At 53.0% G+C, this 25,573-nt stretch overlaps 2 long non-coding RNA genes across 2 annotated transcripts; one reads left to right on the top strand and one right to left on the bottom strand.

Annotated features, from left to right (window-relative positions):
• Positions 1-1,175: 1,175 nt before the first annotated feature.
• LOC143687874 (uncharacterized) lies at positions 1,176-20,014 on the bottom strand. The gene is made up of 3 exons (XR_013177714.1): positions 18,916-20,014; positions 4,468-4,568; positions 1,176-2,822 (listed from the first exon to the last, which is right to left on the bottom strand). It is a non-coding gene; the product is annotated as an uncharacterized LOC143687874 (long non-coding RNA).
• On the top strand, positions 6,447-8,116 carry LOC143687873 (uncharacterized). Its single transcript, XR_013177713.1, has 2 exons — positions 6,447-6,834; positions 7,613-8,116. It is a non-coding gene; the product is annotated as an uncharacterized LOC143687873 (long non-coding RNA).
• Positions 20,015-25,573: the final 5,559 nt, after the last annotated feature.

The following is a 25,573-nucleotide window of genomic DNA, read 5'->3' as shown; positions in this document are numbered from 1 at the left end:
ATGGACTCTGGGGTCCGTCGGCCACAGCAGCAATTGAGGCAGAGGAGTTGTCAGGCACGGGGATTGCTGAGACAACCTGGAGAGGCGGGGACGATGTGCTGTACACCCGCATTCCAGCCCTGACTTTACAGCTCTGTGCCTCCATTTTCCTTGCTGTGAAATGGGGATAACAGTACCGCCCTCTAGGGTTGAGAGGATTTGAGATAACGCATGTCAAACACACACAGCGTCTGGCCTCTGGGAGGTGAACTGGAGGGGACACTGGGGGGCACTTTCACTGAAGGTTGACGTCAGAGTCATGCTATGTCAGTTGCAAACTGGCTCAAACAAAATGTACTAACTCACAGAATTGGAGGTACAAGGGTACCTCTGCATCCCAAGGGAGATGACCCTCAAGAATTCACAAGAGCACCTGGGATACACTCTTCTTAACTTCCAAGTGCTGATCTGGGTAGCAAGAAGGCCAAGAGGAGGATCTGATTGAAGCCATCTGTGAAGTAGGAGACTGGACTAAATTGGGGTTACCAACTTGACATGCTCCAGACTTCTGGGATGGGTCCATGAATTTCCTTGTCTCAAGACCACTTCCCAACCCCCAACCACCCCAAAGCAGATCTCCTTGCTTCCAGCTGGCATGATGTCAACTCTACGCTTCCTAATGGCTGGCACGATGTGATTGAACGGTTCCCAAACAGGTAGTTTGGGATATATCTCTACCTATTTGAGGAATACATTTGAAAGTGGATTCTGGCTTGATGAATGCAGTCTGTTTAAGCAGATATAATCTTTCAAACCTTGGAATTCACAGAGAGGAAACAAATGAACACTGGTCCAGGGGGGTGAAAAGGTGAGGACTGAGGCTGCAACGCATTTGCACAGTCCCTTCTGGTACTTGGATTCCATGAACCCCTTCCCCAAGCAGCCCCCAAAGAGGCTCCTGGGTTAAGGAATACCCAAGCACAAGTGCTCCCTTTCTTCAGCTACATAACTGAGGCTGTTTGTATTCCTAAAGGCAAAGAGCCCTGCATTTAGTCTGACCTGTACAAGCCCCAGAACCACCATCTGCCGTGTGGCTGGGAACAAGTCGTGCTACCTCTCCAAACCATCATGTCCTCAACTGTAAAATGAGGATAATATCTAGGTATAGAAATGGAAACATATGTCCTCACAAATCCTTGTACACAGATGTTCAAAACAGCTTTATTCTTAATAACCAAAACCTGGAAATAACCCAAATGTCCATCATCAGGTGAATGGATAAACAAATTGTGGTACAGCCATACAACGGAATACTACTCAGCAATAAAAAAGAATGACCCATTAATACATGCAACATTATGGATGACTCTCAAAAACATTATACTGAATGAAAGAAGCCAGACATAGAGTCCATATTACACGAGGACATTGGTATGAAATTCTAGAAAAGGCAAAAATGAATCTATAGAACAGAAACAGATCAGTGGTTGTTTGGGGTTTAAGGGATAGGTCATAAAGGGGTGCAAGGGAACTTTTTAGGGAGATGGAAATGTTCCACATCTTGATTATAGTGGTAATCACAAGGGTGTATACATTTTATAAAGTTTATGAACTGTCCATTTAAAGTGGGTGGATTGTATTGGATGTAAAGTATACCTTAATAAAGTTGATTTTTAAAAAATATGACCATAGAAGAACACTGCCTGTATTAGGATCCTTTTTGTGATAGAAACGCAACTCAGGCTGATTGTAGAAGAAAAGAAATGCATTGGCTCATATAAGCAGGTTAGTTCAGGGGTGCTGTCGCCTTCAGGCATGGCTGGATCCAGGGGCTCATTGATGTCTAGACAGCATACTCTCTCCGTCTCTCAGCTCTTTCCTCTTTTTCTGGCTTTGTTTTCAGGCAGGGTCTGCCCAAGTGGACATGAGGGTGACCACCAGCAGTTCTGAGCTCACATCCTATCAAGTTAGCAACTCCCACAGGAAGAGAATGTCACTTTCCCCATAGTTCCTACAAAAGTTCCAGCGGTGGGGGGGGGGGGGGGGGGGGGAGGTGGATCTCAGTGTCCAGGCCTGGGTCACGTGCCTGCTTCTGGATTCAGTCCCACCTGAATCCCAGGGACTAAGGGCAGGGAGGGGTGGTCCCCTGAAAGAAAAGGGGCATTATCAGGGGGGCTGTGGCTGAACAGGGAAAGCTGATAAATGTCACATTGTCCTACATACTCAGGTGAGCAGGATCATCACCCTTTCCTACCTCCAGACAACTCTGCAGCGGCCAGGCGCCAAATGCTCCCAAGGCCCAAGATTGCTTTTCTGAGTTGTGACAGGCTATGCCAGTTGGTTAGGTACAAGAATCAAAACACAAAGTGAGCGCTAATTGCATCCTAGCCAGCCAAGCCAAAGAGAAAGCCCTTCCTGCCTGTGCTGGGCCGTCTGCACCCCAAAGAGGCCGGTGGGGGAGGGAGGGGCTCGGCAGCAGCTCCTCTGGCCCAGAACCAGCAGGAACACCTCGGAGCTGACAGCATCTGGACTTGCTGGGCAAGCACTGTGGAGGGGCAGGATGCTTCCACGGGCGCAGGGCCTGACTGTCCAGATGAGAAGAAGCTAGGGCAAAGCAGTGACCAGGTGGGCACGTCCAGGGCCTAAGAACTGCAGTGTCCCCATCCAGGGCCACTGTCCCAAGAGGGAGGGCCAGAGAGGAGGCTGATGCAAAAGGTCATCCTTGCAGCATCGAGGAGTAAAGGTGACACCTGCACGTTAAGACCCAAACTTCATTTCCTGAGCAGTGCAACTACCATTATTTGAACAACTTCTCCACACCAGGCTTCATATAGAGTTCTATCCTGGAAGAGAAGGGAAAAGGAGCAACAACATTTTAATCTGTGTCTATAATAAGTCTAGAAGGTAGACACATACCCACAAGACACCATTATAGCCATCAATCATGTGAGGCAATGAGCTCAGAGAGGTGGGGGCCCCTTTACCCAAGGTCACCAGCTAAGTGGCCACCCTTAAGCAGACTTGTAAGCTCAGACCTATGTCACCCCAGTTCCAGGAGCCCAGAGTTCTTGTCCCACCTGACTGCTCTTGGCTGTTAGTTGAGCTGAGATTGTTTGTGACCCAGGTAAGCAAAGGCAGCTCAGAGCTGGTTCCCAACCTGGTCCCCAGGGAACAGGGACAAGAAAAGCCCGAGGTGATGCCCATTGCCCACAGCCTCGTTTCCCACCAAGAACCCTGGCTGAGCCCACCCTGCCACCCATCCTGCTTTCTGGGAAGCAGGTACAATGGATGACGTCACCAAGAGTGTGCACTCTGTTGCAAAGTGCTGGGTGGGGAGAAGGGCGGGAGCCAGTCTGAGAAGGGAAAGGGCCAATGCCAAGCCAAGGGAAGGAACGGCTGTGTGCCCAGGACCCTCCCTTCTGCAGGAAGTCGCAGGTCTGGCCCAGCACCATGGGCTCCAGGAAAGCTGTGTTCTCAGCTCCCAGCTCCACCCATCATGTCCGAGGCAGGCTGGCCCTCCAGCTCTGCAGACTGGCCCAGGGAACAGCCGCTGCTTCCTGGAACCCACAATGCGCCAGCCCCCTGGTGAGCTCATTGCACTGGCAGCCTGCCCAGCCGGCCCTCAGGCCAGGCTTCCAGGAGTGGAGAGCTATAAGAATGAGGGAGGGGCAGGGATGGCCTTCTGAAGACCGAGGCACCTCACTGGGGGTCTTGACCCTGAGGGTCACCAGCTCAGGGCAGGGCCTGGACAAGCAAGTCACATACAGGGTTGTGCTCCTTCCTAGAGGCCTCTGTCCAAGCAAGGGGCAGGAAGTCTTACCTCTGCCACCCCCCAGCTGGTGGCCCTGGACAAGCCTCTTGCGTTGAGCCTATTCCTTGTCTGCAAAATGGGGCGGAACCCTGCCCTGTCCAGAGTTGGGATCCAGGGCAACACAGCAGGCTGGGAGACAAGGGATGGGGGCAAGCTGTGGATCCAAGCTGTCTGGGTGCACACTGGGCATTGTGGGGACTAAGGGAAGATAACCCACCTGCTCTGTGGCCCTGTATAGCAGACACCTCCTCTGTGAGAGAGCAGTAGCCACCTCAGGATGCTGCCATGACCAAATGCTTAACTCAGCAGCTGCCACCATCATCGTTAATGTGCTGAAAAAGCACTGGCCTTGGGAGTCAGAAGCTGTGCATTAAACTCCAGCTCTGCCTTTCCCAGCTGTGTGTCCTCAGATAAGTCCCTTGACCTCCTTAGCCACAGTTTCTCTGAGAAATGAGGATCAGAATGACCTCAAGATGAATCTAAGCAGCAGAGAAAATACTGGAAATGAAAAGTCTGCGACTGCAAATGGTCACACCTTCCAGATCAGACTGGAAGCTGCAGGGAATCTCTCCCATCTCTAACTTGGGGGTGGTAGCCTGATAGGGCGCCTCTGGCTGCTTATGAGAACCACCCGAGAAACTTAAGGAAAAAGAAAAAACAGAAATAAAGACACCCACCATTCCCTGGGTGTCTCTCTCTCTCCAGCAATTCAGATCCAACTGGCCTCGGGTGGGGTCCAGGCATTGGTATGTGCGACCAGGAGTAAGGCACAGTCCACCTGGAAATCAGTCAGGACACAGCCCACAATTTGGGCTTCATCAGTCCCAGTTTGGAGAGGACCCAGTGCTACTCGAGCACCTTCTAACGAGCTCTCTGGGCTTCCAGGCCGGAGGCGAGCAGCCCACAGCACATCCCACTTGGCCAAAAGGAAAAAGCCTTCTGGTTCCCAAGAGCACAAGGCTATCACCCAAATGGGTTATGAGCCTCGCCCCTTCTAAAAGCCCCAACCCTGTTAACTGGGTGAGGATGTACATGCGTGGGGGTGGGGTGGGGAGGAGGGCTGGGAGGGCTGATTTCATTAGCAGACATTATTTCTAAGTAGAAGAATTTACGAGCCTCTCTTTCATCCTTTCATATTTTCTGACTTCTCTGCAGGGGAAGATAATCCTTTTATCATTGGGGGAAAACAGGAATCTGTTTAATTTTTGTAAAGGTTTTGGGGGTGAAGAATGAGGAACCACACTCAGGGGCCAAGGAGGAAGGTTTGGGGGGACAGAGGGGTGGGGCAAAGGGGGTTCAGGGGAGCCGACAGTTGATCCGACGTGAGCAAATGCCAGTGAGGCGAATGAGGGGTGAAGCATACCCTTGTCCATGGTAGGCTGTAAGAATCGCTCTCATCTCATGACAGCCCCACCCACCCTTTGCCAAGAAAGGGATGAAACCATCCAAGCTTAAACTTTACCTGGGAGTTGTCGCTTCCCCTTGCTGAGGCTCCTGAGCAAACCCAATCCCTTAAACACCGCCTGGGGGGCAGCCAGCGTTGAGGCATGGTCCAGACAGGGGAAAGGCTGGGTGGAGCATGGGGCTGGGGCTGGGGCTGGGGCTGGCGGGACGACCACGGCGGTCAGGGGCTCACAAATACCCAGCACATGGCGGTGTCTTCCTGGGGGACGAGAGCCTCGAGTTGGCACCTGGGAACCTTAGAAATAGCTGGGAGATGTAATTCCCCTGCTCTCTCGCCAGACTGGTGAGACCAGGGGCGGGCTGGAGGAGGCTGGGTCCTACGCACTCCCCTCCCTCAGCCTCAGCTGGAGGGGAAGATTCTGCCGCTTTGGGATTTGGTGATATTCTTATGAACTTAAATTCCTGGGTAAGGGGAGCATGTCACAGATTGGTGCCCATTTAAAAAAGGTATCTTGCTTTCTGACAATCCCTTAAGAACCCCAAATCCACCCCCAAGTTAAGAACTTGGTTCAGCCAAAATATTTGTGGGCTGGGGCTGGGCCACCTGCTGAGAATGGCGGAGACCCATGAAGCAGAGATGGAGGACATCAGCTGAGAAAAGATAAGCCCCAGGGCCACCACAGAGGGGAAAGGACCCTGAATCCACTGCAACCATATTTTCAAAATGACCAGGTCACCGGGTGATTTCTCAGAGCATGGACTCCCTCTACGTTAAAATAAAGAGTTCTTGCTCAGATGCCTTCTCCCCTTCCTCTAAAAGGTTCCAACATTTCAGGAACAGCAGGCCACCCCTTCCAGCCTAACAGTGTTGCCTTGGAGATAACTGACCCCAAATCCAACCTTCCTCGGGTACTGTTCATGCATGCAGCTGGGGTCTGCCCAACTTTCACAGCCCAAGGAGACCCTGCAGGAATATATGGATGCCCCACCCCATCCTCCTCCAAAAAACACATTCTAAAACCATATACAAAAGCAACGCATTGACCAAGCAAAATTGTTTTAATAACCAGCAAATCCCCAATTACCCACATTCTTGGGTGGACACTCCAAGCTGATGCCAGGGACTGTTTCCTCTCCCAGAAGGGCCAGGTGGGGGAGGGTAGTTGGGGGCCATGACCCGATGCACACTGCAAGAACAATAAGGATTTTTAGGGGCATTATGACTGAGTCAGAAAACACAGCTGCCCCTGAAAGTCCCTCATTTTTCTTGCTGTCCTTGAATGCTCTCCAGGCAGGTAAGCGGTCGACCAGCTGTCCTGGGTAAGCCGAAGTGGAGAGGACACCCCCACCCCCACCCCGGCACACGTCCCACAGCCCAGGGGAAATGCCACACGGTCACAATTCTCCCTGATGTTCAGCCTGGCCAGGGCCCAGCTCACTACTTCCTGCGACACACCCAGGAATGACCAGCCTTCCTTCCACCTGAAGCAACTCAGAGCCTGGTGCCTTCTGCCCGCAGAGGGCATGGATTAGGATCCTGGTGGAATTCCAAGTGGGTGAGGGCAGCAGCTCCAAGAACTGGGAGAAGAGCCACTAGGCCCTGGTCTGCCCAGGAAGTGTGTGGACCCATCTTGGAGAGGGTGAGGCCCCGTAGTGTGGTCTCAGGCTGATGCAGTAGGTGAACAGGAGAGGGCTGCCCTCCAGATTTCCTACCACCACCAGCACCTCTGCTAGGCCGGGCCTGGCTTCAGGCAGAGAGGAGAAAACCAGGGGGGAACCTGGAAGAGCAGCCCCAGCCAGGAGGCCCGAGAGAGGCAGTGTTTCTACACTTGCAACCTCTCTTAAAGAGCAACTCGCATTACCCAGACGCTGAGAGGCAAGGCATGCCGCTGCCGTAAAGCCCCACACGGAGGGAGCAGGAACCTGAGCTCCAGCCCTGCTTCTCCCCAGCAGTCCCCCTGCCATGCTCCCCCCACTGTCTCTCCCCTTCCAAAGAAAAAGCAAATGCAGAAACAAGAGCACTTCAGCCCCATCGTAGACAGCAGAGAGGGCGGTTCTGAAAAGTGGGGGGGGGGGGGGGGGGGGGCGGCACAGACCCTCTGTCCCCGGCGGGAGGCAAGAGCCCCTCTGAAGCAGCATGCTCTGGGAACGGTGACCTTCAGTCAAGGCAAGGGGCGAGGAGGGGAAGTCCCTCACGCCCCTTCCACAAAAACAACCTATCATGTTCAACAGAGAAAAGTGCAAAGACTTTTGGGATGTCCTGGAACCATTTTTGAGTTCAAATCAATAAGCCAACAGGGTCTGCTGGGAAATGCAGGCTAGCGGCAACTGGGCTTAGGGGTGGGGGGGATCCTCAGAAAGCAGCCAGCAAAAAGAAAGGAAGGGAGGCTGGTGACTGATTTTTTTTTTCTTTCTCAGCTCACTCCTCCTTTCCTAGAAGTTTCCAGCAGCCAGCCTTCCCCGAGACAATAATGGGAGGATAAAAAGGGCTTCCAGAGTCCAAGCCCTGTCCTCAGTGGGATGATCCCTTCCGATCCCAGGGACAGCAGCATGGCCTGAGTGAGCCGACCAGCCCCCGGTACACACAGCCCTCCTCCTAACGCCTGGGCACGGAATGCCACCCATCTGTGGAATGCCACCCATTAGCGGGAAACTCCTCCCCAGAAGCCAGGCCACTCCGCCCAGGGTCCTGGCATGGCCGGAATCAGCCCAGCTGGCCGCTGGAGCTTGCCCTCCCCAGCCTGGCACGGCACCCACGCTTCGGTGGCCTGGTGGCCGGTCCCGCTGTCTGTGCAGGAAACACAGCCTCTCAGAACACGGGTGGCCCCTGGGGTGGTAAAAAGCATCTCCACGGAAGACAGACCTGGCTCTACTCTGCTTACTTGCTGTGTGACTGGGTATAAATTCCTTTGCCTCTCTGTGCTTCAGCTTTCACATCTGTAAATAGAAGTAATGAGACCTACTTTGCAGGGTGATGGAAGATTAAAGGAAAGAAAGTGTACCAACTGCTTAGCACAAAGCCCACTAAGGGACTGCTAGTAGCCTCCTAACAGCAGTGTATTTCCTTTTCCAAGGAGCTTCTTCCCCTTCCTTCAGGCCTCAAAGCAAAGGCTGGGCAGACTCCCTGGGAGTCTACAAGGACTCAGGTCACAGAGAATCCTTTCCCTCTCAGAAGAGGGATGGGGTAGGATTTCAGGCATACACCTCACTGCTCCCTGCACCTCACAGCACAAACATCTTCTCCACCCACCCCCCACCTGCACCCTCAGGGCCCTTCCTAGTTCAGGACTCAGAGGAAACACCCCTGGCACCCCTGCTACCAGCTCCAGCATCGGCCCCTTCAAACTGCCCCGACAGTACAGGCCATCCACCCAGAGCTTTCTGCCCCAGTCAAGATCACGGCCAAGTACTCCACCAGGAAAATAAAACCCGAAGCGGCTGCAGACCCACCACACTAGGATCTCCTTCATATGCACTGTTACCCAGAACATTAGTCCTTGCCTGAGGTTCCCCAGCCTTCCCAGCGGAGCCTTTGCAGCGGCAGCTCCTCCCACCTGTGCCCTCACCCTGGAGAAGTGGGATGGCGTGGGGAGAGGGCGCCCGGCACATCACTTACCAGCCCCGTGACGCTGGACAAGGCACTTAACCCCTCTGTGCTTCTGTCTGCTCCTTGGCGAGCTCAGCATAAACGGTACCTATGTCGTGCGTTTGTTGTCAGGATTAAATGAGTCGATTCATGTAAAGGGCTTAGAACCGTGCCTGGCACAGTGTTGAATCAGATTTCACTACTATTATTCCCCGCTTTATTCTGCCAAGACTCAGCTCCCCTCTACCACGTGGCCTTCCTTGACCCAAGCCCCTCCCTGGGTTAGGGCCTCTTCTTCCTGTGTCCATCCCAGTACTTCACACTGTGCATGGAACTGGGCCTCTCCTAGCAGCCCACCCTGTGCGAGCATGGTCCTAGGGCAGGTGCATCAGAATCACCTGGGCACTCAGTGCCCATTCGGAGCCACCCTGGGGTGCAGCAAGGGGCCCCGGAATCTGCATCGTTAATCGGATTCCGCGTGAATCTCAGGGACACCCAAGTTGGTCTGCAGTGCCTGGCACAGTTGATTGTAAGGAGGAGGTGAGGCTAGGAAGGCTGCCCCTGGCAGTGGCCAGGAGCTCCCCCCACCCCCCATGGTGAAGGTGACCCCCAGGGCCTTGGCTTTGACAGCAGGGCTAATGGGGATCACCAAGCTCACCAGCCCCCCAGCCCAGAGCCAGGAGCCAGGCCTGAGCCCTGTGCAAAGAGCCGCAGGGTGAGGAGGCTCCGCTGTGAAAACCTGAGTCCCTAAAATAGCCAGCAAACCCCACAAAACCATGACAGAAGGAAAGGAAAAGCCAACCCGATCTGGGCCCTTGTCTGGAATTTGCCTTAGAAAGAAAACTATGCGCCTGCCCCACCCTGGCCAGAAAAGAGGGTGATCTGGCTGAGGCAATGGTCCCACAACGTCTTGGGGGAAATCCCTCCTACTGAGAGAAGCTGCTGGGCACTGAGGGGGACCCAGTGGCTTACTGGGATGCTGGGGCCTGGCAGCAGGAGCTGGCTGACAGGATCTGGTCCTGGGATCTGGAGAGGCCAGGGCTGCTTTGAGTCAGGGGCCAAGCTTCCTTGGCAGAGACTGAGGTGGGGGCGGTGGGGGGGGGGGGGAGGCATGGTGGCGGTGCTCCCGGCACAAGGCTTAGGGGAGTGGACTCTGCAGGTCCCTGCCCTCCCTCCAGCCACACCCAGCAGTTGGCCCCAGGCCAGCCCACTATGGAAGTGGGAGCCAGGGAGTTAGCTGAATTTGGGTCTCTGCTGAAGTAAAAAACCTTCTCGGACCTACTTGCCCAACCCACCCTGGCTATATGTTCGGGGTTGAGATGAACAAAGTCAAGAGACCTGAAACGCATCCATCAGAGCCCCGGGGCTTACGATAACCAAAGTCTCTGCCAGAAATTCTTCTGCTAAGAACACATCAGCTTCAAAACTCTCACTCTCAGCCCCTTAGCTGCCCCCAGGTCCTGTCAAACTCTCCCAAAGTTTCCAAAGACACAGCTCCCTGGGCAGCCCTGCCTGGCCCGATTCTGGCAGCAGGGCTTTACCCCCCTCTGCTAAGGCTGGACCCAAGCCTGAACAGATCTGTCCCCACAAACATGCGTTCCCCTAAAGAGGCCAGCAGGGGAGGGCAGTGCCTTCCTTTCATCCATGTTTCCAGACCCTCTGGAGGAACCAAAGCAAGGGGTGGTGGTGGCAGTGGAGCTACCACCTTAATCTCTGTAAAGGAGACTCCACTCGAAGGGAAAGTCTCTACTAGGAGAAGGGAAACAAGACGTGCAGACAAGGCAAGCAGGTAGACAGCTAAAAGAATGGAGGAAAAAACAGTCTATGTCCAGGGATACATGCATCCTTTTGACAAGGGGTCGGCAGACTACGGCCCACGACCCCTTTTTGTAAATAAAGTTTTATTAGAACGCAAGACTCATACGTATTATCTGTGGCTGTTTTCATGCTACAATGGCAGAGCAGATCACTGCAACTGAGACCCCACGGTCCACAAAGCCTAAAATATTTACTTTGGCCCTTTCTGGAAAAATGCATCACCCTCTGCTTTTGACCAATGCATCATCAGCACTTAGTAACAGCAGTGACCAAAACTTGCTGAATCTTCACGGCGTTTCGGGGCCTGGTGAGGGGACGGCTCTGAGGGCCGTGGGGCAGCTAGACTCAGCGGACGCGCAGCTACCTGGGCACCTCATCCACCTGTCGGCCGGAGCCTCATTCAGCCTCCCCAGTCCTCCTGTAGCTGAAGGAAACGTGGGCCCTGGGAAGGCTGGGCCTCTGCTCCTGTGTCTGGGCGTGGAGTTGCTGATGTCTTTACAAAGCCGATGCGACTAAAAGCTACCTTACCCCAAACCTGCTGGCTACGTCTTTCAGAATTCAGAATTTTTCAGGTTCTAGGAAGGTAACATGATGCATATATTGCATATTATGCAACATACCAGCGGGGCAGCACCCGTAATCAAACACATTAATATCTATATTAATATCTCTGCAGTGGGAACCATGAATATTCATACTCCCCGTGATAAATATAGAATAGAGTAGTCTCAAATCAGTTTGGGTTAGAGCTCCCACTAAATGAACTGCAACTTTCGGTTTTCAGTTGTTTGCAATTCGGATAAAGGATCAGGGGCCTGTACGAACAACAGTTACAGAATGGAAAAGGTGGGTCCCCCCTTCACGCCCCAAGTCTTGGCTGGATGTCACCGTTCCCCTCCCACGCCAGACTGTCCTCCTTGCCACCTGGCACAAAAAAAGCACACACAAGCAAAGGACCAAATGAACTCATATCACTAGCATTGTTTTTTCCTTCAAAAAACAGTGTCAGATACTAATGCTGGAAAAAATAAAAAGTCATTTAAATTCCAACCTTCCATGATGGGGGGGGTGGGCGGCGGCAGAGAGAAGCAGACATGAATAAATAACTTTCCCAACTCCATTTATTTGGGACAAGGGAAATAAACTCTTCTGGGTAGGCACACTGGATTTTGGGAGAGAGAACAGGTGAAGGGGCCGAAACTTTAAAAGCCCATTATTTTCTTCCTCATCTACTTCCTTGGAGCCTCCCTGTGCCAAAGTTACACTAGGAAATCTAAAATAAATTTATCTCATCACAAATTCTTAACAGCTAATGAGAAAAATGTACTAATTGGATAATCTGGTTTCAGATGTTCTAATTATACTCCATTGGGGAAAAAAGACCAAAAAAAAAAAAAAAAAAGTTATGCAATTTAATAGTGCTTCTTCCCAAAAGTATAAAATACCCAGAAAGCCTGAAGTATAAGGTTCAAAAATAAATCATCTTCAATCTTTAGTAGTGATACTAAAAGACTAGTTTAATGTACATTATCTACAGACAAACCATCCCTGTAAAATGGCACAGCTCTTCTGCACTGAAAGATGACATGGATCTGAGAAGGTATTTCAGAGAACTCCCACCAGATGTCCTGGAATTAAAATGGCTTCCCCCCCTTTTTAATGCAACACGGTTTCAGCACTCTGAAATGTTTTAACCTTTATTCTGTGATAGGGTACTCCCGTAAACGACTACCCCAACTTTCCTCCCTGCCTGAGACTTCCCAACCCCTAATTGGGAAAGAGGTTCTCCACTCCTCCGGCGATCCCTACCTGACCCCCCAGCCCAGGGAAGATTTCTGGGAGGGAATTTGCTCCGCGCAATTGGGAAATGCCTTCAGCCGGCCTGAAGGATCGGGGTCCAGCTCTCTGAAGGGATCGCGCACAAGTGTCTCCCTCGGGACGAGAAGGAGGGAGCCCGGCACCGCGGGGCCCTGCACGCGATGGGGGCGAAGGCCGGCGCCCCCCAACTCCGGACGCCTGAAAGGAGGGTCCAGGCAACCGGTCGGGCCCCGACGGGGGCCAGGCAAACCCTCCCAAGGAACCGAAAGCTGCTGGGGAGCTCCAGGACTATATTTAGTCGGGGTTTTGACAAACCCAGGCAGGGAGGGGACGTGGAGGAGGCAGAGAAGTGCCGCCGGCGAACGTGGGCCCCGCTGGGGCGGGAGGGCGCCGCGGCTCGGGCCAGAGAGGGCACAGACCTCCTTGGGCATTTTCGCGGGCCCTCTGCAGGACCCGTGCGACCCATCTGACAGTTCCCGTGCCCCTCCTCCACCTCTAAGGGAGGGGCTGTGCCGGGCACGCGTGGCCTGGGCCGGCGCAGGGCGCAGCCACCCCCTGCTCGGATTCACAGCAGAGAGCAGCAAGGCCCGGGATTGACTGACACTGGCCGGTGAAGTTAGTTTCACTTTCTGCTTTTTTCCTGGGTCACTGCTCGCTCTGAAGGGAGAAAATGTCTTTTAAAGGTAGAGAGAAAAATCCTCAAAAATGTCAATTGTCGTTTTCTTTTTTTCTTTGCACTCTGTTTTTCCCTGAACATTGGGGGAACAGGCTTTGGTGAAAACCCCAAATACGTAACTTGGGTCCCCTGGGCTGCTTGGCTCTAATGTGATTATACATCGAAATGCAATAAACGGAGCAAAGTGGTATTATTTTTCTGGGAAAAACCAACATCATAAAAGGGTCTTTATTGAATCAAAGGCCCGTGAACTGTTCTCTTGCCTAATTATGGCTCCCAAGTGAACAAGGCTGGGTTTCCAGGCAGGACGCCTTGCAACTCTCCAGCCCAAAGAGCAATGGGGTATTTGTCACGACTTGTCTAATTACAACAAAATCCACCAAATGGACGTAAGAGAGAATACCAAGATAGGGTGGCAGCAGCGCCCTCCTCCACTCGGGCTCTGGAACAGGGGAAGCTGCCCCCGTGCTGCATCCCCACCCTTACATACAAAACCAGGATCCCGGATGCTGCGTCTCTCCGCTGTCAATGCTGAAATGGTTTTCCAGCATCCTCGGACTGCCCCCTCTAGCCCCTTCTACATAGAAAAGGCTTATTGCCAAAATATGATATTTTGCCAGATGTTTTGACATTCAGCAATTTGGCCAAGGTTAGCGTGAGCCCAGACCTGAGCAACAATGAACACTACTCTCACTAGACACAGGAGGAGAAAGTGTGCGTGTGTGTGAGTGTGTCTCAAGCCAGGCAAACTCTCTACACCAATCAGATGGGAGCAAGTGGTTGGGTTGATTTCCCAGCTATACAGTGGTCTAGCCAAGCAATTTCAAGACCAATATTTTGCTAATCCATGAGTCCTGGTTCCAAATATCTGTTTAATCTCCCACAAAGTTCTAAGAGCAAAGACATGCTTTTTTTTGCATATCTTTTTTCATGTTCTTAAACCTATACCAGCAAGCTGGGTGGTAAGGGATTCAGGAGACTCTCACCCTGACTCGCCCACTAATCCACCATCAGGTGGGCTCCAACAGTGACATGGCCCCACCCTGGAAAAGGCAGCGAGGTCTGGTCCCCACCTCCATGCCTTGCCCATCCCAAGTTGTACCAGCCGTGTCTCCATGAAGAAGCAGGACCCCCCTTCCTCTCCCAGCAAGGACCTGCATTCTTTATAGCATTTTTCTCCCTAGATATTAACTAGCAATGGACTTTCAGGCTCAAGTCGTTCTTCCTTGATTTCACCGGGGTTTGCTAACTGGCCTCAAAGGTCCTGGGATGATTAACTATGGAGTCATTTGAGAAGAGCTACCATGGACTGTCCCCCTGTCCACGTGCCTGGCGTTCCACACAGACATTTTCAGCCAATCCTCCTTACACATGCAGAAACGGCACGTATAATTACAAATGGGGAAACTGAGTCTCAGGAAGACATGCCACTTGCCCTAAGAGCTAATTCATGGCAAAGGAACGTTTCAGACTCCAAAGCCAACACCCTTTCCGTAATGCCTGCCTCAAAAGATGCAGGAAGGCATTTTCTGACCCAGACCAGTCTCTTGGAAAGCCAGGTGTCATCAGCACATAAGTGCCAAAGCAACTCAATACCTTTCAGAAGGCTGGGGGTGGAAGTCCACTTTACGATGGACTTGGAGTACAACATGGGATTATTTCTTGAGTGTTTGCTTGGAAGACCAGAATTTTAGCCTCTGCCACCGAGAAGGCCAAACCGGTGTTTTCTCTTGACCTTACACACACCCCAGGGCAGAAATCCAGTGAGAGGAAGCCAGTCTCATGAAAATGAGCCACAAAGCCTCTCACAAACGGATCCAAATTTCCCAGCTGCACATCTGAATCCTCCACCCCTCCAATCCCAACAAACCACAGCCCCAGGTTCCAACTCTGTGCCCTCCTCTGCCCCTACTAGCTCAAAATCTTACAAGAACTTTAAGGCTACAAGGGGTTGTAGTCTATTCAATCCAATTCCCTCTTGACAGAGAAAGGGGGCTCTGCGGCCCAGAAAGGGCAGAGTTGAGATTAAAATCAGGCAACCGTGCTTCCCACACAGCACCTCCCTCCCCAGTTTTCCTGGGCAGCAAACACATGGGATCTGGCTAAAAGGCGATTTCAAAATTCCTCAGACTGTGCCAAAGGGAGGAGGGAGGGAGCACCGGCAGTGGGTGAGAAGTCACCTGCTCTGTGTCCTGCAGAAACTAGGGGAAGCCCTGTCCACTGCCCAGGGGCAGGTGGGACCACTAAAGGCTCTGAAGCACTGAAAAGGTTATGGTCTACCCCCAGCACCAGTTTGAAATTCAAACTAAAAACATCACACTGAGTAATAAAAAAAGTATAAGGCAAGCCAATGAAATTGTTTTCCTCCGTGATGATTACTTTGCAGCGTTTTTTTTTGAAAATCAAATTATTTCCAACTCCCCCCCACCCACCCACTTCAATTGTGTTCCCTGCTTGGATGGTCCCACTGGGGTGGGTTTAGTTTGCTGTAGCAATTTGCTTTTCCCGGGGAACTTTCAGGAAATGTGCTCAGAGGGTCAGAACCAGAGCCTCTGGCCCATTGAGGCGGGAAGCACTGTTGAGCAGATGTGCAAAGCAGCCACATCTGCAAACTCAGGGTTCCTTTAAGGACTCTGTGCTGGCTCCCTCCTGCCCTGCAGCCCCCGTTTGCTGGCCTTGCTGCCTAGGACCTGGTACCCATGTGAGATCCCAGGACATTCCCCACCTCACCCTCAACTGCATCAGCCCCAACATATAAAACTAGGATTCACAATACCCCTTCATCTGCACCAGAGCTGCTGTTAAATATCAGGGTGGGCAGCATTTGTCTCACACAGTTGTAACTCCAACATCTGCCTGGCCCAACCCCTGGCATAGCTGGTGGGTGAAAGGGGGAGGGGCTCCCAGGCATTAGCACCACCTTGTGAATACGAGGCTGTGGTTCCCAGCAGGTTTAGTGACCTGCCCCAGGCCACATGGCTAGCAAGCAATGGAGTTGGCATTTGGACCTGCCAGCCCCACGAGCCTGATCTCTAGCCACTGAGCGTCAAACACCTACACAAGGGCTTCAAAATAAAAAAACGCAGGGTGGGGGTGGGGGGTGGGGAGTGTCAGTTGAAGATCTACCAGTTTGTGCCAAGCACTGGACAACCGCGTTTTTCACTCAAACCTCATCCCAACCTTACGAGGTAGGTATAATATCCCTCATCTCACCAGGGAAGAAGCTGAGCACCTACAGGTCGCTTGTCCAAGCCCACCCAGGTGGCAAGTGGCAGTTAGGACTCGACCCAGGCACATCTGGATCCGCAGCCCACCTCTGCAGCCTCACATGGAGCGGCCTCAAGAGAAAAGTTCCCCATGGAAACCAAACTGACTCCTCGCTTTGGACACAACTCTCTCTCAGGGATTTATCACAGATTAGGAGCGCAGTTCTTTTGTGGAAAAGAGCTGAGACTGGCCAAATATTTACCAGCCTGTGCAGAGTCACAGACCAGCCTGGCAGCAAAAGCAACTCACTGCAGCGAGGGCCAAGCAAAGCGGAGAGCTCAGAGTCCTCAGTGCCTCAGAGGGACTCAGGCAGCCCAACTTCAAGCAAAAAGACACTGAGGGAAAGTTAGGGAAGCAGCCCAGAGGCTGGGGGGCGGGGGGTGTCACCAACAAAACTCCGGAGGGTTTTCTAAGTGTCAGAATTTTCAGCGTTGCTAGGACTGGGGGTAGAGAGAGAGAGAGAGAGAGAGAGGCAAGGCCTCTCCCAAGATCAACTTGGCCAATTAAATCCTGCCGGGCAAAAATTGATCTCTAATGTTTCACAGGATGAGATTTTATTTTTTTAAAAAATAAAAAAAATTGGAAGGAGAGGTTAATTATTTACCAGGTTGCAATTTACTTAAGCCTTGAGGGGATACAAGTTTCCTCCCAACAGACAGAACCCCGAGTCCAGCTGGATTTTAGGAGGATTCAGGGTCTCCCTGTGGGTCTGGCTAAAACCCTTCCTGTCCCTCAGGCTCTCCACGTCGCATTTACCCGCTTCCTGACAAAGGCTCTGGGGCGAGCAAGTACGACTTTAAAGCCACATCCCCAAGAAGCCTCGAGGTACCCAGCTCACAAGGATGGATCAGGGCAAGATGCAAGCAGGAAAGAGAAATCTGCTCCAGGAAACTCTGAGAATTCAAAAGGGACCGCAAAACAAAAAAAAACCTTCAACGCTCGAAATTCCTACATACACCGGCTTAAATCAAAGCACCAAGTGCCAGTTGGAGGCCGGGCCCAGCCCACTGCATGACCGATTCAATCACATTTTGCAAAGGAAAAACCCAAGAAGGAAAAACCTAATCACTCACTCACTTCCCCCCAAGTCATTTGCAATGAAGTGCCAAGTCATTACCTAAACGTCCCTAAAACACTGGCCAGTCCCAGAGAGAACAGGCACAGCTTGTGGGAAACCTGCAGGCCACAGGGACCAGCCTGGGGTGCTGAGGGAGACGTCGACTTGCCTCCTTGCCCGTGATTTAGGCCCAGGTGTCCCAGCACCCGCAGTGCCCTCCGGGGTGGGCACGAAGCCGCCAAGCCACCCGACCTGCTTTTCCGCATCTCCTTGCTCCAGCCTACTTCCGCAGATGTTTTATGACCATGCTATATTCTGGAGATTTCCACTTCATTTACTTTATGCTACTGATCCCCAGAACCAGGAGAGGCGTTGGCTCAAAGGGAGAACTTTGTTTCCTAACCTGATTCAGTACTCCAAAGTGCTCCACTTTTCACAGAGACAAATCCTCTATGGTAAGCTGACACTCTACCATTTCTATTCCTAGATGGTTTTGCCTCAAAACTGGGAATTTGTCAAGATGCTCAGAAATCCACTCAGTGGTCTTTCCTGCCGTAATTTTTCTTTTCTCTTATCTGAACGTTCCCCTGACTCCAGCCTTCAGGACAAAACCCACGCACAAAATGCCGGGCAGATGCAGCACTGGGCTGTGCCCACTCCTCGCCTCCCAGGCCCGATCCGGCCCCAAGACCCCATGGCTCCTTCTGGCCTCCACACACTCAGCTCCCCTCTGCTTTGGGTCCCTCTCGGCCACCAAATCAGGGACGGTGGTGTGCCCACAACTCGTGCGCGGTCTACTCCACACGCAGCCCACAGAAGTCGGGGCAGGCTGTGGAAGAACCCTCCTGAGCGGGTCTTTACACAAACTTGAGAAAGGTGGCCAACCTGGGCAGGCTGGTTTCACTCTCTCCCCTGCTTCTAGACACCTCTCCAATGCCAGGAAGAAGGGGTCCACAGGTGCCCTATTTTTGCCAAGTTGCCTTTCACACAGTTCAGATTATATCACTGCCGGTCCCCATATGTTTCCCCAAGGCTCCTACTATCAAGACAGCCAACACAAAACACAAACAAAAAACAGCAAGAAGTTCCAACACCCTGCAAACCCGAGGTTTCAAGGATTGGTGGGGTTATTCTCTTGGGAAGTAGAAACAAAGATATTGGAGAAACGGATACAGAGTTTAAGGAAATGGATAGAGAGTTTAAGGAAGAAGGGAATTGCAGCATAAAACCTCAAGAGGACTCAGAGCTGGTCAGCATTATGTTGCATATGCCAGGGAACAAAAGACCAACCATTAGGAAGGCGCACACCCACAGAGAAGCATCTTTAAAGAACTGGTGTGATTAAGAAGGGAACGGGGCTTCGCGCTCCCCAGACACCGCTCAGGTAGTCAGTCCCCAGCGCCCCACCCAAGTCAAGGCAGCCGCCCAGGAATGCGAAGCAGGACAGGCCCAGGTAGGAGCCTGGGCTCCGACCGTCAGGGGGTGGCGGCGCGTCTCACCCGGGAATCGGGCTCCGCCCGGCAGGCACCAGCCACACGCAAGGGCCGACTCACATTTCCGAGCGCGTTGCCATTGCTCCCGCGGAGTGCAGGGAGTCCCCTGAATCGCCGCACCCAGCTCGCTGCGAGCGCGCCCTGCCACCCGTCTCTCCTGCGTGGACCCGGGAGGTGGCGGCAGCGTCAGAGTCCAAGCCCCCGCGTCGGCCTGGGGCGAGGAGCGCGGAGGCGCCGCCGGTCCTGGGGGCCGAGGACTGGGACTTTGTAGGCCAGTTGAACCGACACCCTCATCTCGCCCGCAAAGACCCAGCCCTCAGCTCCCATCCTCAGAGTGCGGGTGCGGGTGCGGGCATCCCCGCGACGGGCTTTCTCCGGCTGGGCCCTGCCGTCCGCTCTCTGCACGGCGCTCGGCCCGGCCGAGGCTTTCCCCAAGCGGTGTCCCCCGGAGAAGGCCCCCGCCCCGCCCGATCTCGAGCCGCGGGCTCCAAAACTGGCCCTCAAAGGGTTACACGACGCTCGGCGCGCCCGGCGGCTTCCAGGCCACCCCCGGCCCGCCTCAGCCGAGGCCGAGGGGCATTGCTGAGGGTGGGGGAGGTGCAGGGACCTAACCTCCCCCGCCAAGCCGAGCCAAGAGTTCCACGCCTTGAAACTTCGCCACGATCCCACGCCGCGTAGCGAGGCCCAGCTCCGCGCGGTCTCGGTTACCTGCGCTCAACTCCGCGTGGCGCAGGGCCCGGGCCAAGCAGCGGGTCGGGGGCCTGCCGCAGCCGGACGCGCCCCCCGGCACGGTGGAACCCGCGCGGCCGTCAGGGGTCGAGCGCAACAGCTGTGAGCCGGGGCCCGCCGTGGGCCCTGCGCCCCGACGTTCCGGACGCCCTGCGCGCGCCTGGCTGGGGACAGTGGCCTCGCTCAACCTGCCGGGACCCCGGGGGCCATCGCCGACGCCCTCCTCTAGGAGGGCGAGCCCGGCGCGGCGGGGAGAGAAGCGGGACGGCGAGACCCCTCGAAAGTTGAGGGGTGGGGTGCCCACTCGCTCTGGCGGCCCGAGCTGGCTCCACGTGCTGGTGACACATCAGGAAGGCTGTGCGCCCCGCGGCTCCCGGCAAGCCGACGCGGCCAGCGCCAGCCCGCACCGCCTCCCGGAGTCGAGCGGACGGCGCCCCGCCCCCGTCCGCCTTCCGCCCGCCCCTCGGCAGCGCCGCCCCCGGCTGCCGCGCCCGCTCCAGCCTGCGGCACCAGCGGGAAGAGACCCGGGCGGGGCGGCCTGGTTGCACCCTAGGACTCGGCACCCTCTCTTTGGAGCTACCGGAGCCGCCCGGGAGACCTGCCCTGGACCCAGGGGCCCCGACTCGACAGTCTCGAATGCCTTCCTCCCAGTCACGCAGCCCTTCCCGCTCCTGAGCCCCAGTAATTTTCCCTTTTCCTCCTCTGACCCGTCCCGAGCCGCTGCCAGCGCTTGCTCCCGCGAAGGCCGGCGCCGAGAGCCCTCTGCCGGCCGCGGGCAACGCCGGCCTCGGCTCCACCGCAGCGCTCCCGCTTCGACCGGCCTCAACCTCTCCATCTGAAACCTCCAAACGTGCTTTCCACTCCCAGTTCCTGTTGCCTGAGCTTCTTAAGGGGACTATGGGGAGCGGCGGTGGGGATTAGAAAAGCTGCAAGGCCGAGAAGATTTCCCTAGATTGGAGAGCGGTGGAAGGTCAGTGGATTCCCCTTGGGTGGGAACCCATGCCCCATTCACTTTCTCTCCCAGAGGCGGGAGAGTAACTGCACAGGGCATCCAGGACCAGCCTGGACCATCCAGAGGCCTCTACCAGCCTCTAGAAGGGCCGGGACTCCAGGGACCAAGGAAGAAGGAGTTACCTAAGGAGCCCGAATCAAGGCTCAGACTGAGTTTCCCTCTTTTCCTGTGTGAGTCTTGGAGTCAGATTTAATTTCAGGAAAATAATGTGGCACATGTGTGTGTGGCCTGACATAGATATTGGCTGTTCCTGTATTCTCTTTGCTGGCTTTGCCGAGCCAGATTATGTGTTAGACCTCACTAGAGTGGTAGATAGCTGGGTGGTTTAGCTGCTCAGTTAGCCACTCCCCCCACGCCCCCACATGGCATCCCTGGGCAGGACTGACAGGTGTGCAGGAGCAAGTGCTCCTGGGAGGCAGCAGCGATGGGCAGGTCCAGGTGCCGGTAGAGGCATCCAGTGTCCGGGGTGGGGTGGCCACTGGCCTCAGGCCTCTGTAATCCTTGTGTTGTGAGAGCCAGGGGATTAGAAGGGAAGAAAGAGGAAGGTACCCTGACATTGCTGGTGATGCTGCCTGTGCTAGGAGGGAGGGGGGAGGTTTGGGATCTGGAGTTTGTGCTCTGCTTTTTCTTCCCTTTTTATTGCTTGTTCCAAATCTTACAAGCCCTTAGGATCCCAGAGATTGGAGGAGGCTGGAGGAGCCAGTGTCCTGGGGGGATGAAAGGGCAGGGATGTAATGGGTTTACCCAGCTCTGATCCCAGGGAACTCCACAGAAGATTAAGATTTGCTCTCTGAGCCTGAAATCTCCCTGCTACCCCTTGATCACATCAAAGGACATTTCCATGGGGGGTAACTAATCCCATCAATGGAATCAAAGCACGACAAGAAAGGAGATTCGGCAAACTTGGGACAGCAGCAGGACAATGCAGCTCACAGGAAGAAAAACAGATAGTTGGGGCCCTGGTCTCCTCCACTGGCTGTTATAGCCCAAGAAAGAGCTGGAGCCAGTCCACCAGTGGGCATGGCTTGTTCTTTGCTTCTTGAGATGGCCACTGAGTGAAGGTCTCAGGAAGCCAGGGCAGAGGAATTAGGTCTGCCTCCAAGAAGCAGAAAGGAATCAGAGAGGGCATGGGTCTCACCCAATGTCACACAGCTCTGCTGGCTCCCAGGTTTAGTTAGGGAAGGTGCTTTCACAACTCCATTCCTTAGCACCAGCATTTCCCAAAGTGCGATGCTGAAATGTGAGATGGCTTTTGGTGGGAAATGGAGAAATCCTTTTAAAATTCAATATATATTTTTAAAGTATAAATTTTATAAATGCTGTTGCTTATGAAGCTAAAATTATTTAAGTGAACCAACCCAATGACAAATAAAAAATAATAGTAACTGGTATTCCAATATGGCAAGAATGGTGAAAGTGGAGAAAAACACTCTATATAATCCTCTTTAGAGAAACACTAAAGAACTGTGGCCTTTGAACTCTTTCATGTCCCCTGGTAGGAAATGCAGTTTATACCATCACACACATGTACACCAACATTCATGTATTTGTGATACATGTGGGTGTGTATGTTTATATGTATATGTATATATATATATATACATGCACACACATAACAAATATTTTTATGAAACCATTCCTGTACACTTGAATATATTCTATGTTATCCTATTCTGTTCTATTAAAAAATGCTGCTTGCAATCTATTAGGTTGATTTCAGGATCCACTGAAAGGTCACCTTCTGCAGTTTGAAAGGTCACCTCGGAGAACATGGCAGGTTGAGGATGTTATCAGTAGCTTTCAGATGGTGAGAAATGTCTCGGTACCTGGACTCTATGCTAAGAGCTTCTTCTTACACTCTTCCTACAATGACCCTAAGAGGTAGGTATTGTTACCCCCATTTCACAGATAAAATTACTTGCCCAGGGCCCCTTGGCCAGTCAGTGTGGACCAGCACTCTGCCCAACTCCTCCCTGGTCTAGGGTACTTTTACCCCACCCTGGCCCACTGCTTTGAGCAAATATCTCAGAAATGCCCAGTCTCAGGAGCGTTCGTGCCACTTTGGTCCTTCCCACAATGTAGTCTGCCTTATCAGGTCTGCTGTATGGCTCCTGCCCTTCCTTCCCCCAGAAATGAGCCCCAAGAGTTGGACTCCTTAGCAAGCCATTCCCAGAGCCCACGAGATAAAGGGTGGTGTGGTTGGGCACGGGCAATCTGAATGTCCCTGCCACCCTATCAGACTGGCGCACACGTCCCTTTCCACGGCTGGGAGAAAGCAACAGCCTTGGAATCAAACCCGAGTCTGGGGCAGCGCCCTCTGCCCAGGGAGAGCTGGAGACAGCAAGCTTGGTCTTGGGCTCCCTCATTCAAGGGTCTTCCCTAGGCCTTTCCTGGCCACCCTATTTTAAAAAGCACCCCCCTGCCCTATCACTGCTTATCCTCCATGCCAGCCTTTTTTCCTTCATAGCCCTTGTTACCTCTAACATGCCATAATACTTACCTATGTATCTTGAGTGAATCTGTCTCCCTGCTGCTGATCTCTAGCTCCAACCCCAGAATGTAAGCTCCACAAGGGCAGGCATTTTTGTCTCTTTTATACACTCTTTCATACCAGGGCTTGGCATGAAACTCCTAGGAAATATTTGGTGAATGCATTTCCACCCTGTGTACACTGCCCTGAGAACCCAGCTTTGCTGTTGATGGGCTTGGCTGCTCCAAGCCTTCCCCAGAGGCCAAACTGAGGCTGAGCTGGGTAGAGAGAGGCTACCACCCCCTCAGACATGTGTTAATTTCGCCAACTCCTTCTCAGAGGGCAACCGCATCCCCCCAAGGGCAGGAGGGCAGGCCACCATGGCCTCCAATGCCCAAACCCACACAAGCTATTTAACATCAACACCACATTGCAGTCTATTGATTTTCTGCCACTGATGAACATCTGGCTTATCTTTAGCAGTGCATGATGTGCTCAGGAGGAACAAGACCCTTTATTTTACAGACAGGGAGACTGGGCATGGACAGATAAAATGATTTACCCAAGGTCATTCTGCACTGAGCTGTTTCCATTCAACGTCCTCTTTTGGACAGTCCGGCCCATCAAATTCCACATCTACAGTCACGATCACACCGGGGTCTTGTTACTTTCTGCCGTCAGTCAGAAATCCCTCAGACAGAAGACACAAGATGCCGGTGACTGGAGGAAGGGAAAAGGCTGCAAATAATCTGAAGTATTTTGCATGTGACTGTGGAATCCATGGGGCTTATTTTCTCAGCGTATTTTGCTCAGATGGCAATTTACATAGATTTTGTTTCTCTAAGCTCATATGGTTTGGACAGAAGGAAAGCCCCAGAGCTCAGGGAAAAGATGGACTGGGAATAAAAAAGCCACCCAGGGGTCACCAGGCCTGAGATCACCCTTCACCTCCCATGCAACTCTTGATCAATTATTTCCTGTCTTGGTCTCAGTGTCCTCACAGCAAATTTAGGAAATTTTCTCAGGGACTTCTCCCAGCTTGATTTTTCTATGATTAGGAAGAGACGTTACTGACTTTTTTATTTCCTTTATTCATTCAGCTACTATTTAAAGAGCCCCTTTATCTACCAGGTCCCTTGAGAGGAAAAGGTACAATCCCTGTCCCCCAAGGAACAGCAGAAGAGTGGACTCCCCACAAAGGAGCCAATTCTCTCCAGGTATAATATTTCAGCAATAACAAGGCAACGCCAGGATCCAGTTTTCCCAGACCGTGGAGCGCGAGGAAAGGGCAGGTGGTCTGCTGGGACTGCCTTCCGAACATGGCCTAAGGAGTGAGGCGGGGGTGGCAGGCAGCTCCTAGGAATTGAGGTTTGCAATGGCCCATACTGGCCCAGGCTCCCAGCCATCTCATTCATCCCCCTGCACCAGATTCCCTGAAAGGACTTCCTTGGTACCCCAGAGGGCAGGGCAAGGGTCTGGCAAATGTTTTAGCCGTTGGTCCAGGGGTTAAGCCTTTGGCCATAGCCATATGAGTCTTCTCTATGCCTTTGCCATCTATAACTGAATTAATTCTTGTCATTAAGTTCCCTCTGTGTGTGTGTGTGTGTGTATATATGTGTGGTAGTCACTGTAACGTGTAACTCAAGGACAGATTTGTCACCCCAGCACTGGCACTGCCTGCTGCTATCAGTCCCTCCAGGGAATGCTGGGGTGAGCACCTAGTCCAAGATCAGGCCCCTTTATGGGCAGCCCACATCTGACAAGTGGCGGGGCGAGGTGCTTCTGCTTCCACGGGTGGAATAAATACCCTGCATGCTACCCCCCATCTAGGAGTCTGCCTCCTGGGACTCCAACCTGTGACCGTGTGTGCCTGTGTCCCTCCCTGTCCCCACAGCCAGAATACTGCAGTCAAGTCCAGGGACTCTGCTTTTCCTATTGGCCAGGGGTGAATATTAGAGAGGTGATATGCCCACTTGGCCCCCACGATGGCAAAGAGGGGCTACCTCTTGGGTGCATGGCAAGGTCATAAGGAAGACGTCTTTTCTAAACAGATTTGTGCTCATCCTGTGAAAGGGCTTTAACCTGTATAGTAAAGGGAGAGCTTTCAGGGTGAACTTGAGCAGATCACTTGCCTTCTGTTTGCCTGTCTCTGTTTCTGTAAAATGAGAGGGGTGGATACTTGCCTTCCTTCCTGTCAGTTCATGATTCCAAGAATGGGATTGCCCCTTTAGGGTTTGCTAATAAAACCATCTATAAAGAGTAAGTATTTGTTTCTTAATTCAAAATCCCCCATTTTACCTGTAGTTTGGAGGGGCTCCAGGGGAAAGAAAAGCACACTGCCTGCTTAGGTGCAACCCAGATCATGACATTTGAGTAGCAAGGATGACTGAATCAGGGTCAATGAATCAGGATCGTGAATCCACGATCTTGCCCCTAGTGGATTCCGAGTCATC

Source organism: Tamandua tetradactyla, chromosome 6 (genome assembly GCF_023851605.1).
Source record: "Tamandua tetradactyla isolate mTamTet1 chromosome 6, mTamTet1.pri, whole genome shotgun sequence".
In the NCBI taxonomy this organism is placed as follows: domain Eukaryota; kingdom Metazoa; phylum Chordata; class Mammalia; order Pilosa; family Myrmecophagidae; genus Tamandua; species Tamandua tetradactyla.
This window is presented reverse-complemented; position numbering and strand designations above follow the sequence as displayed.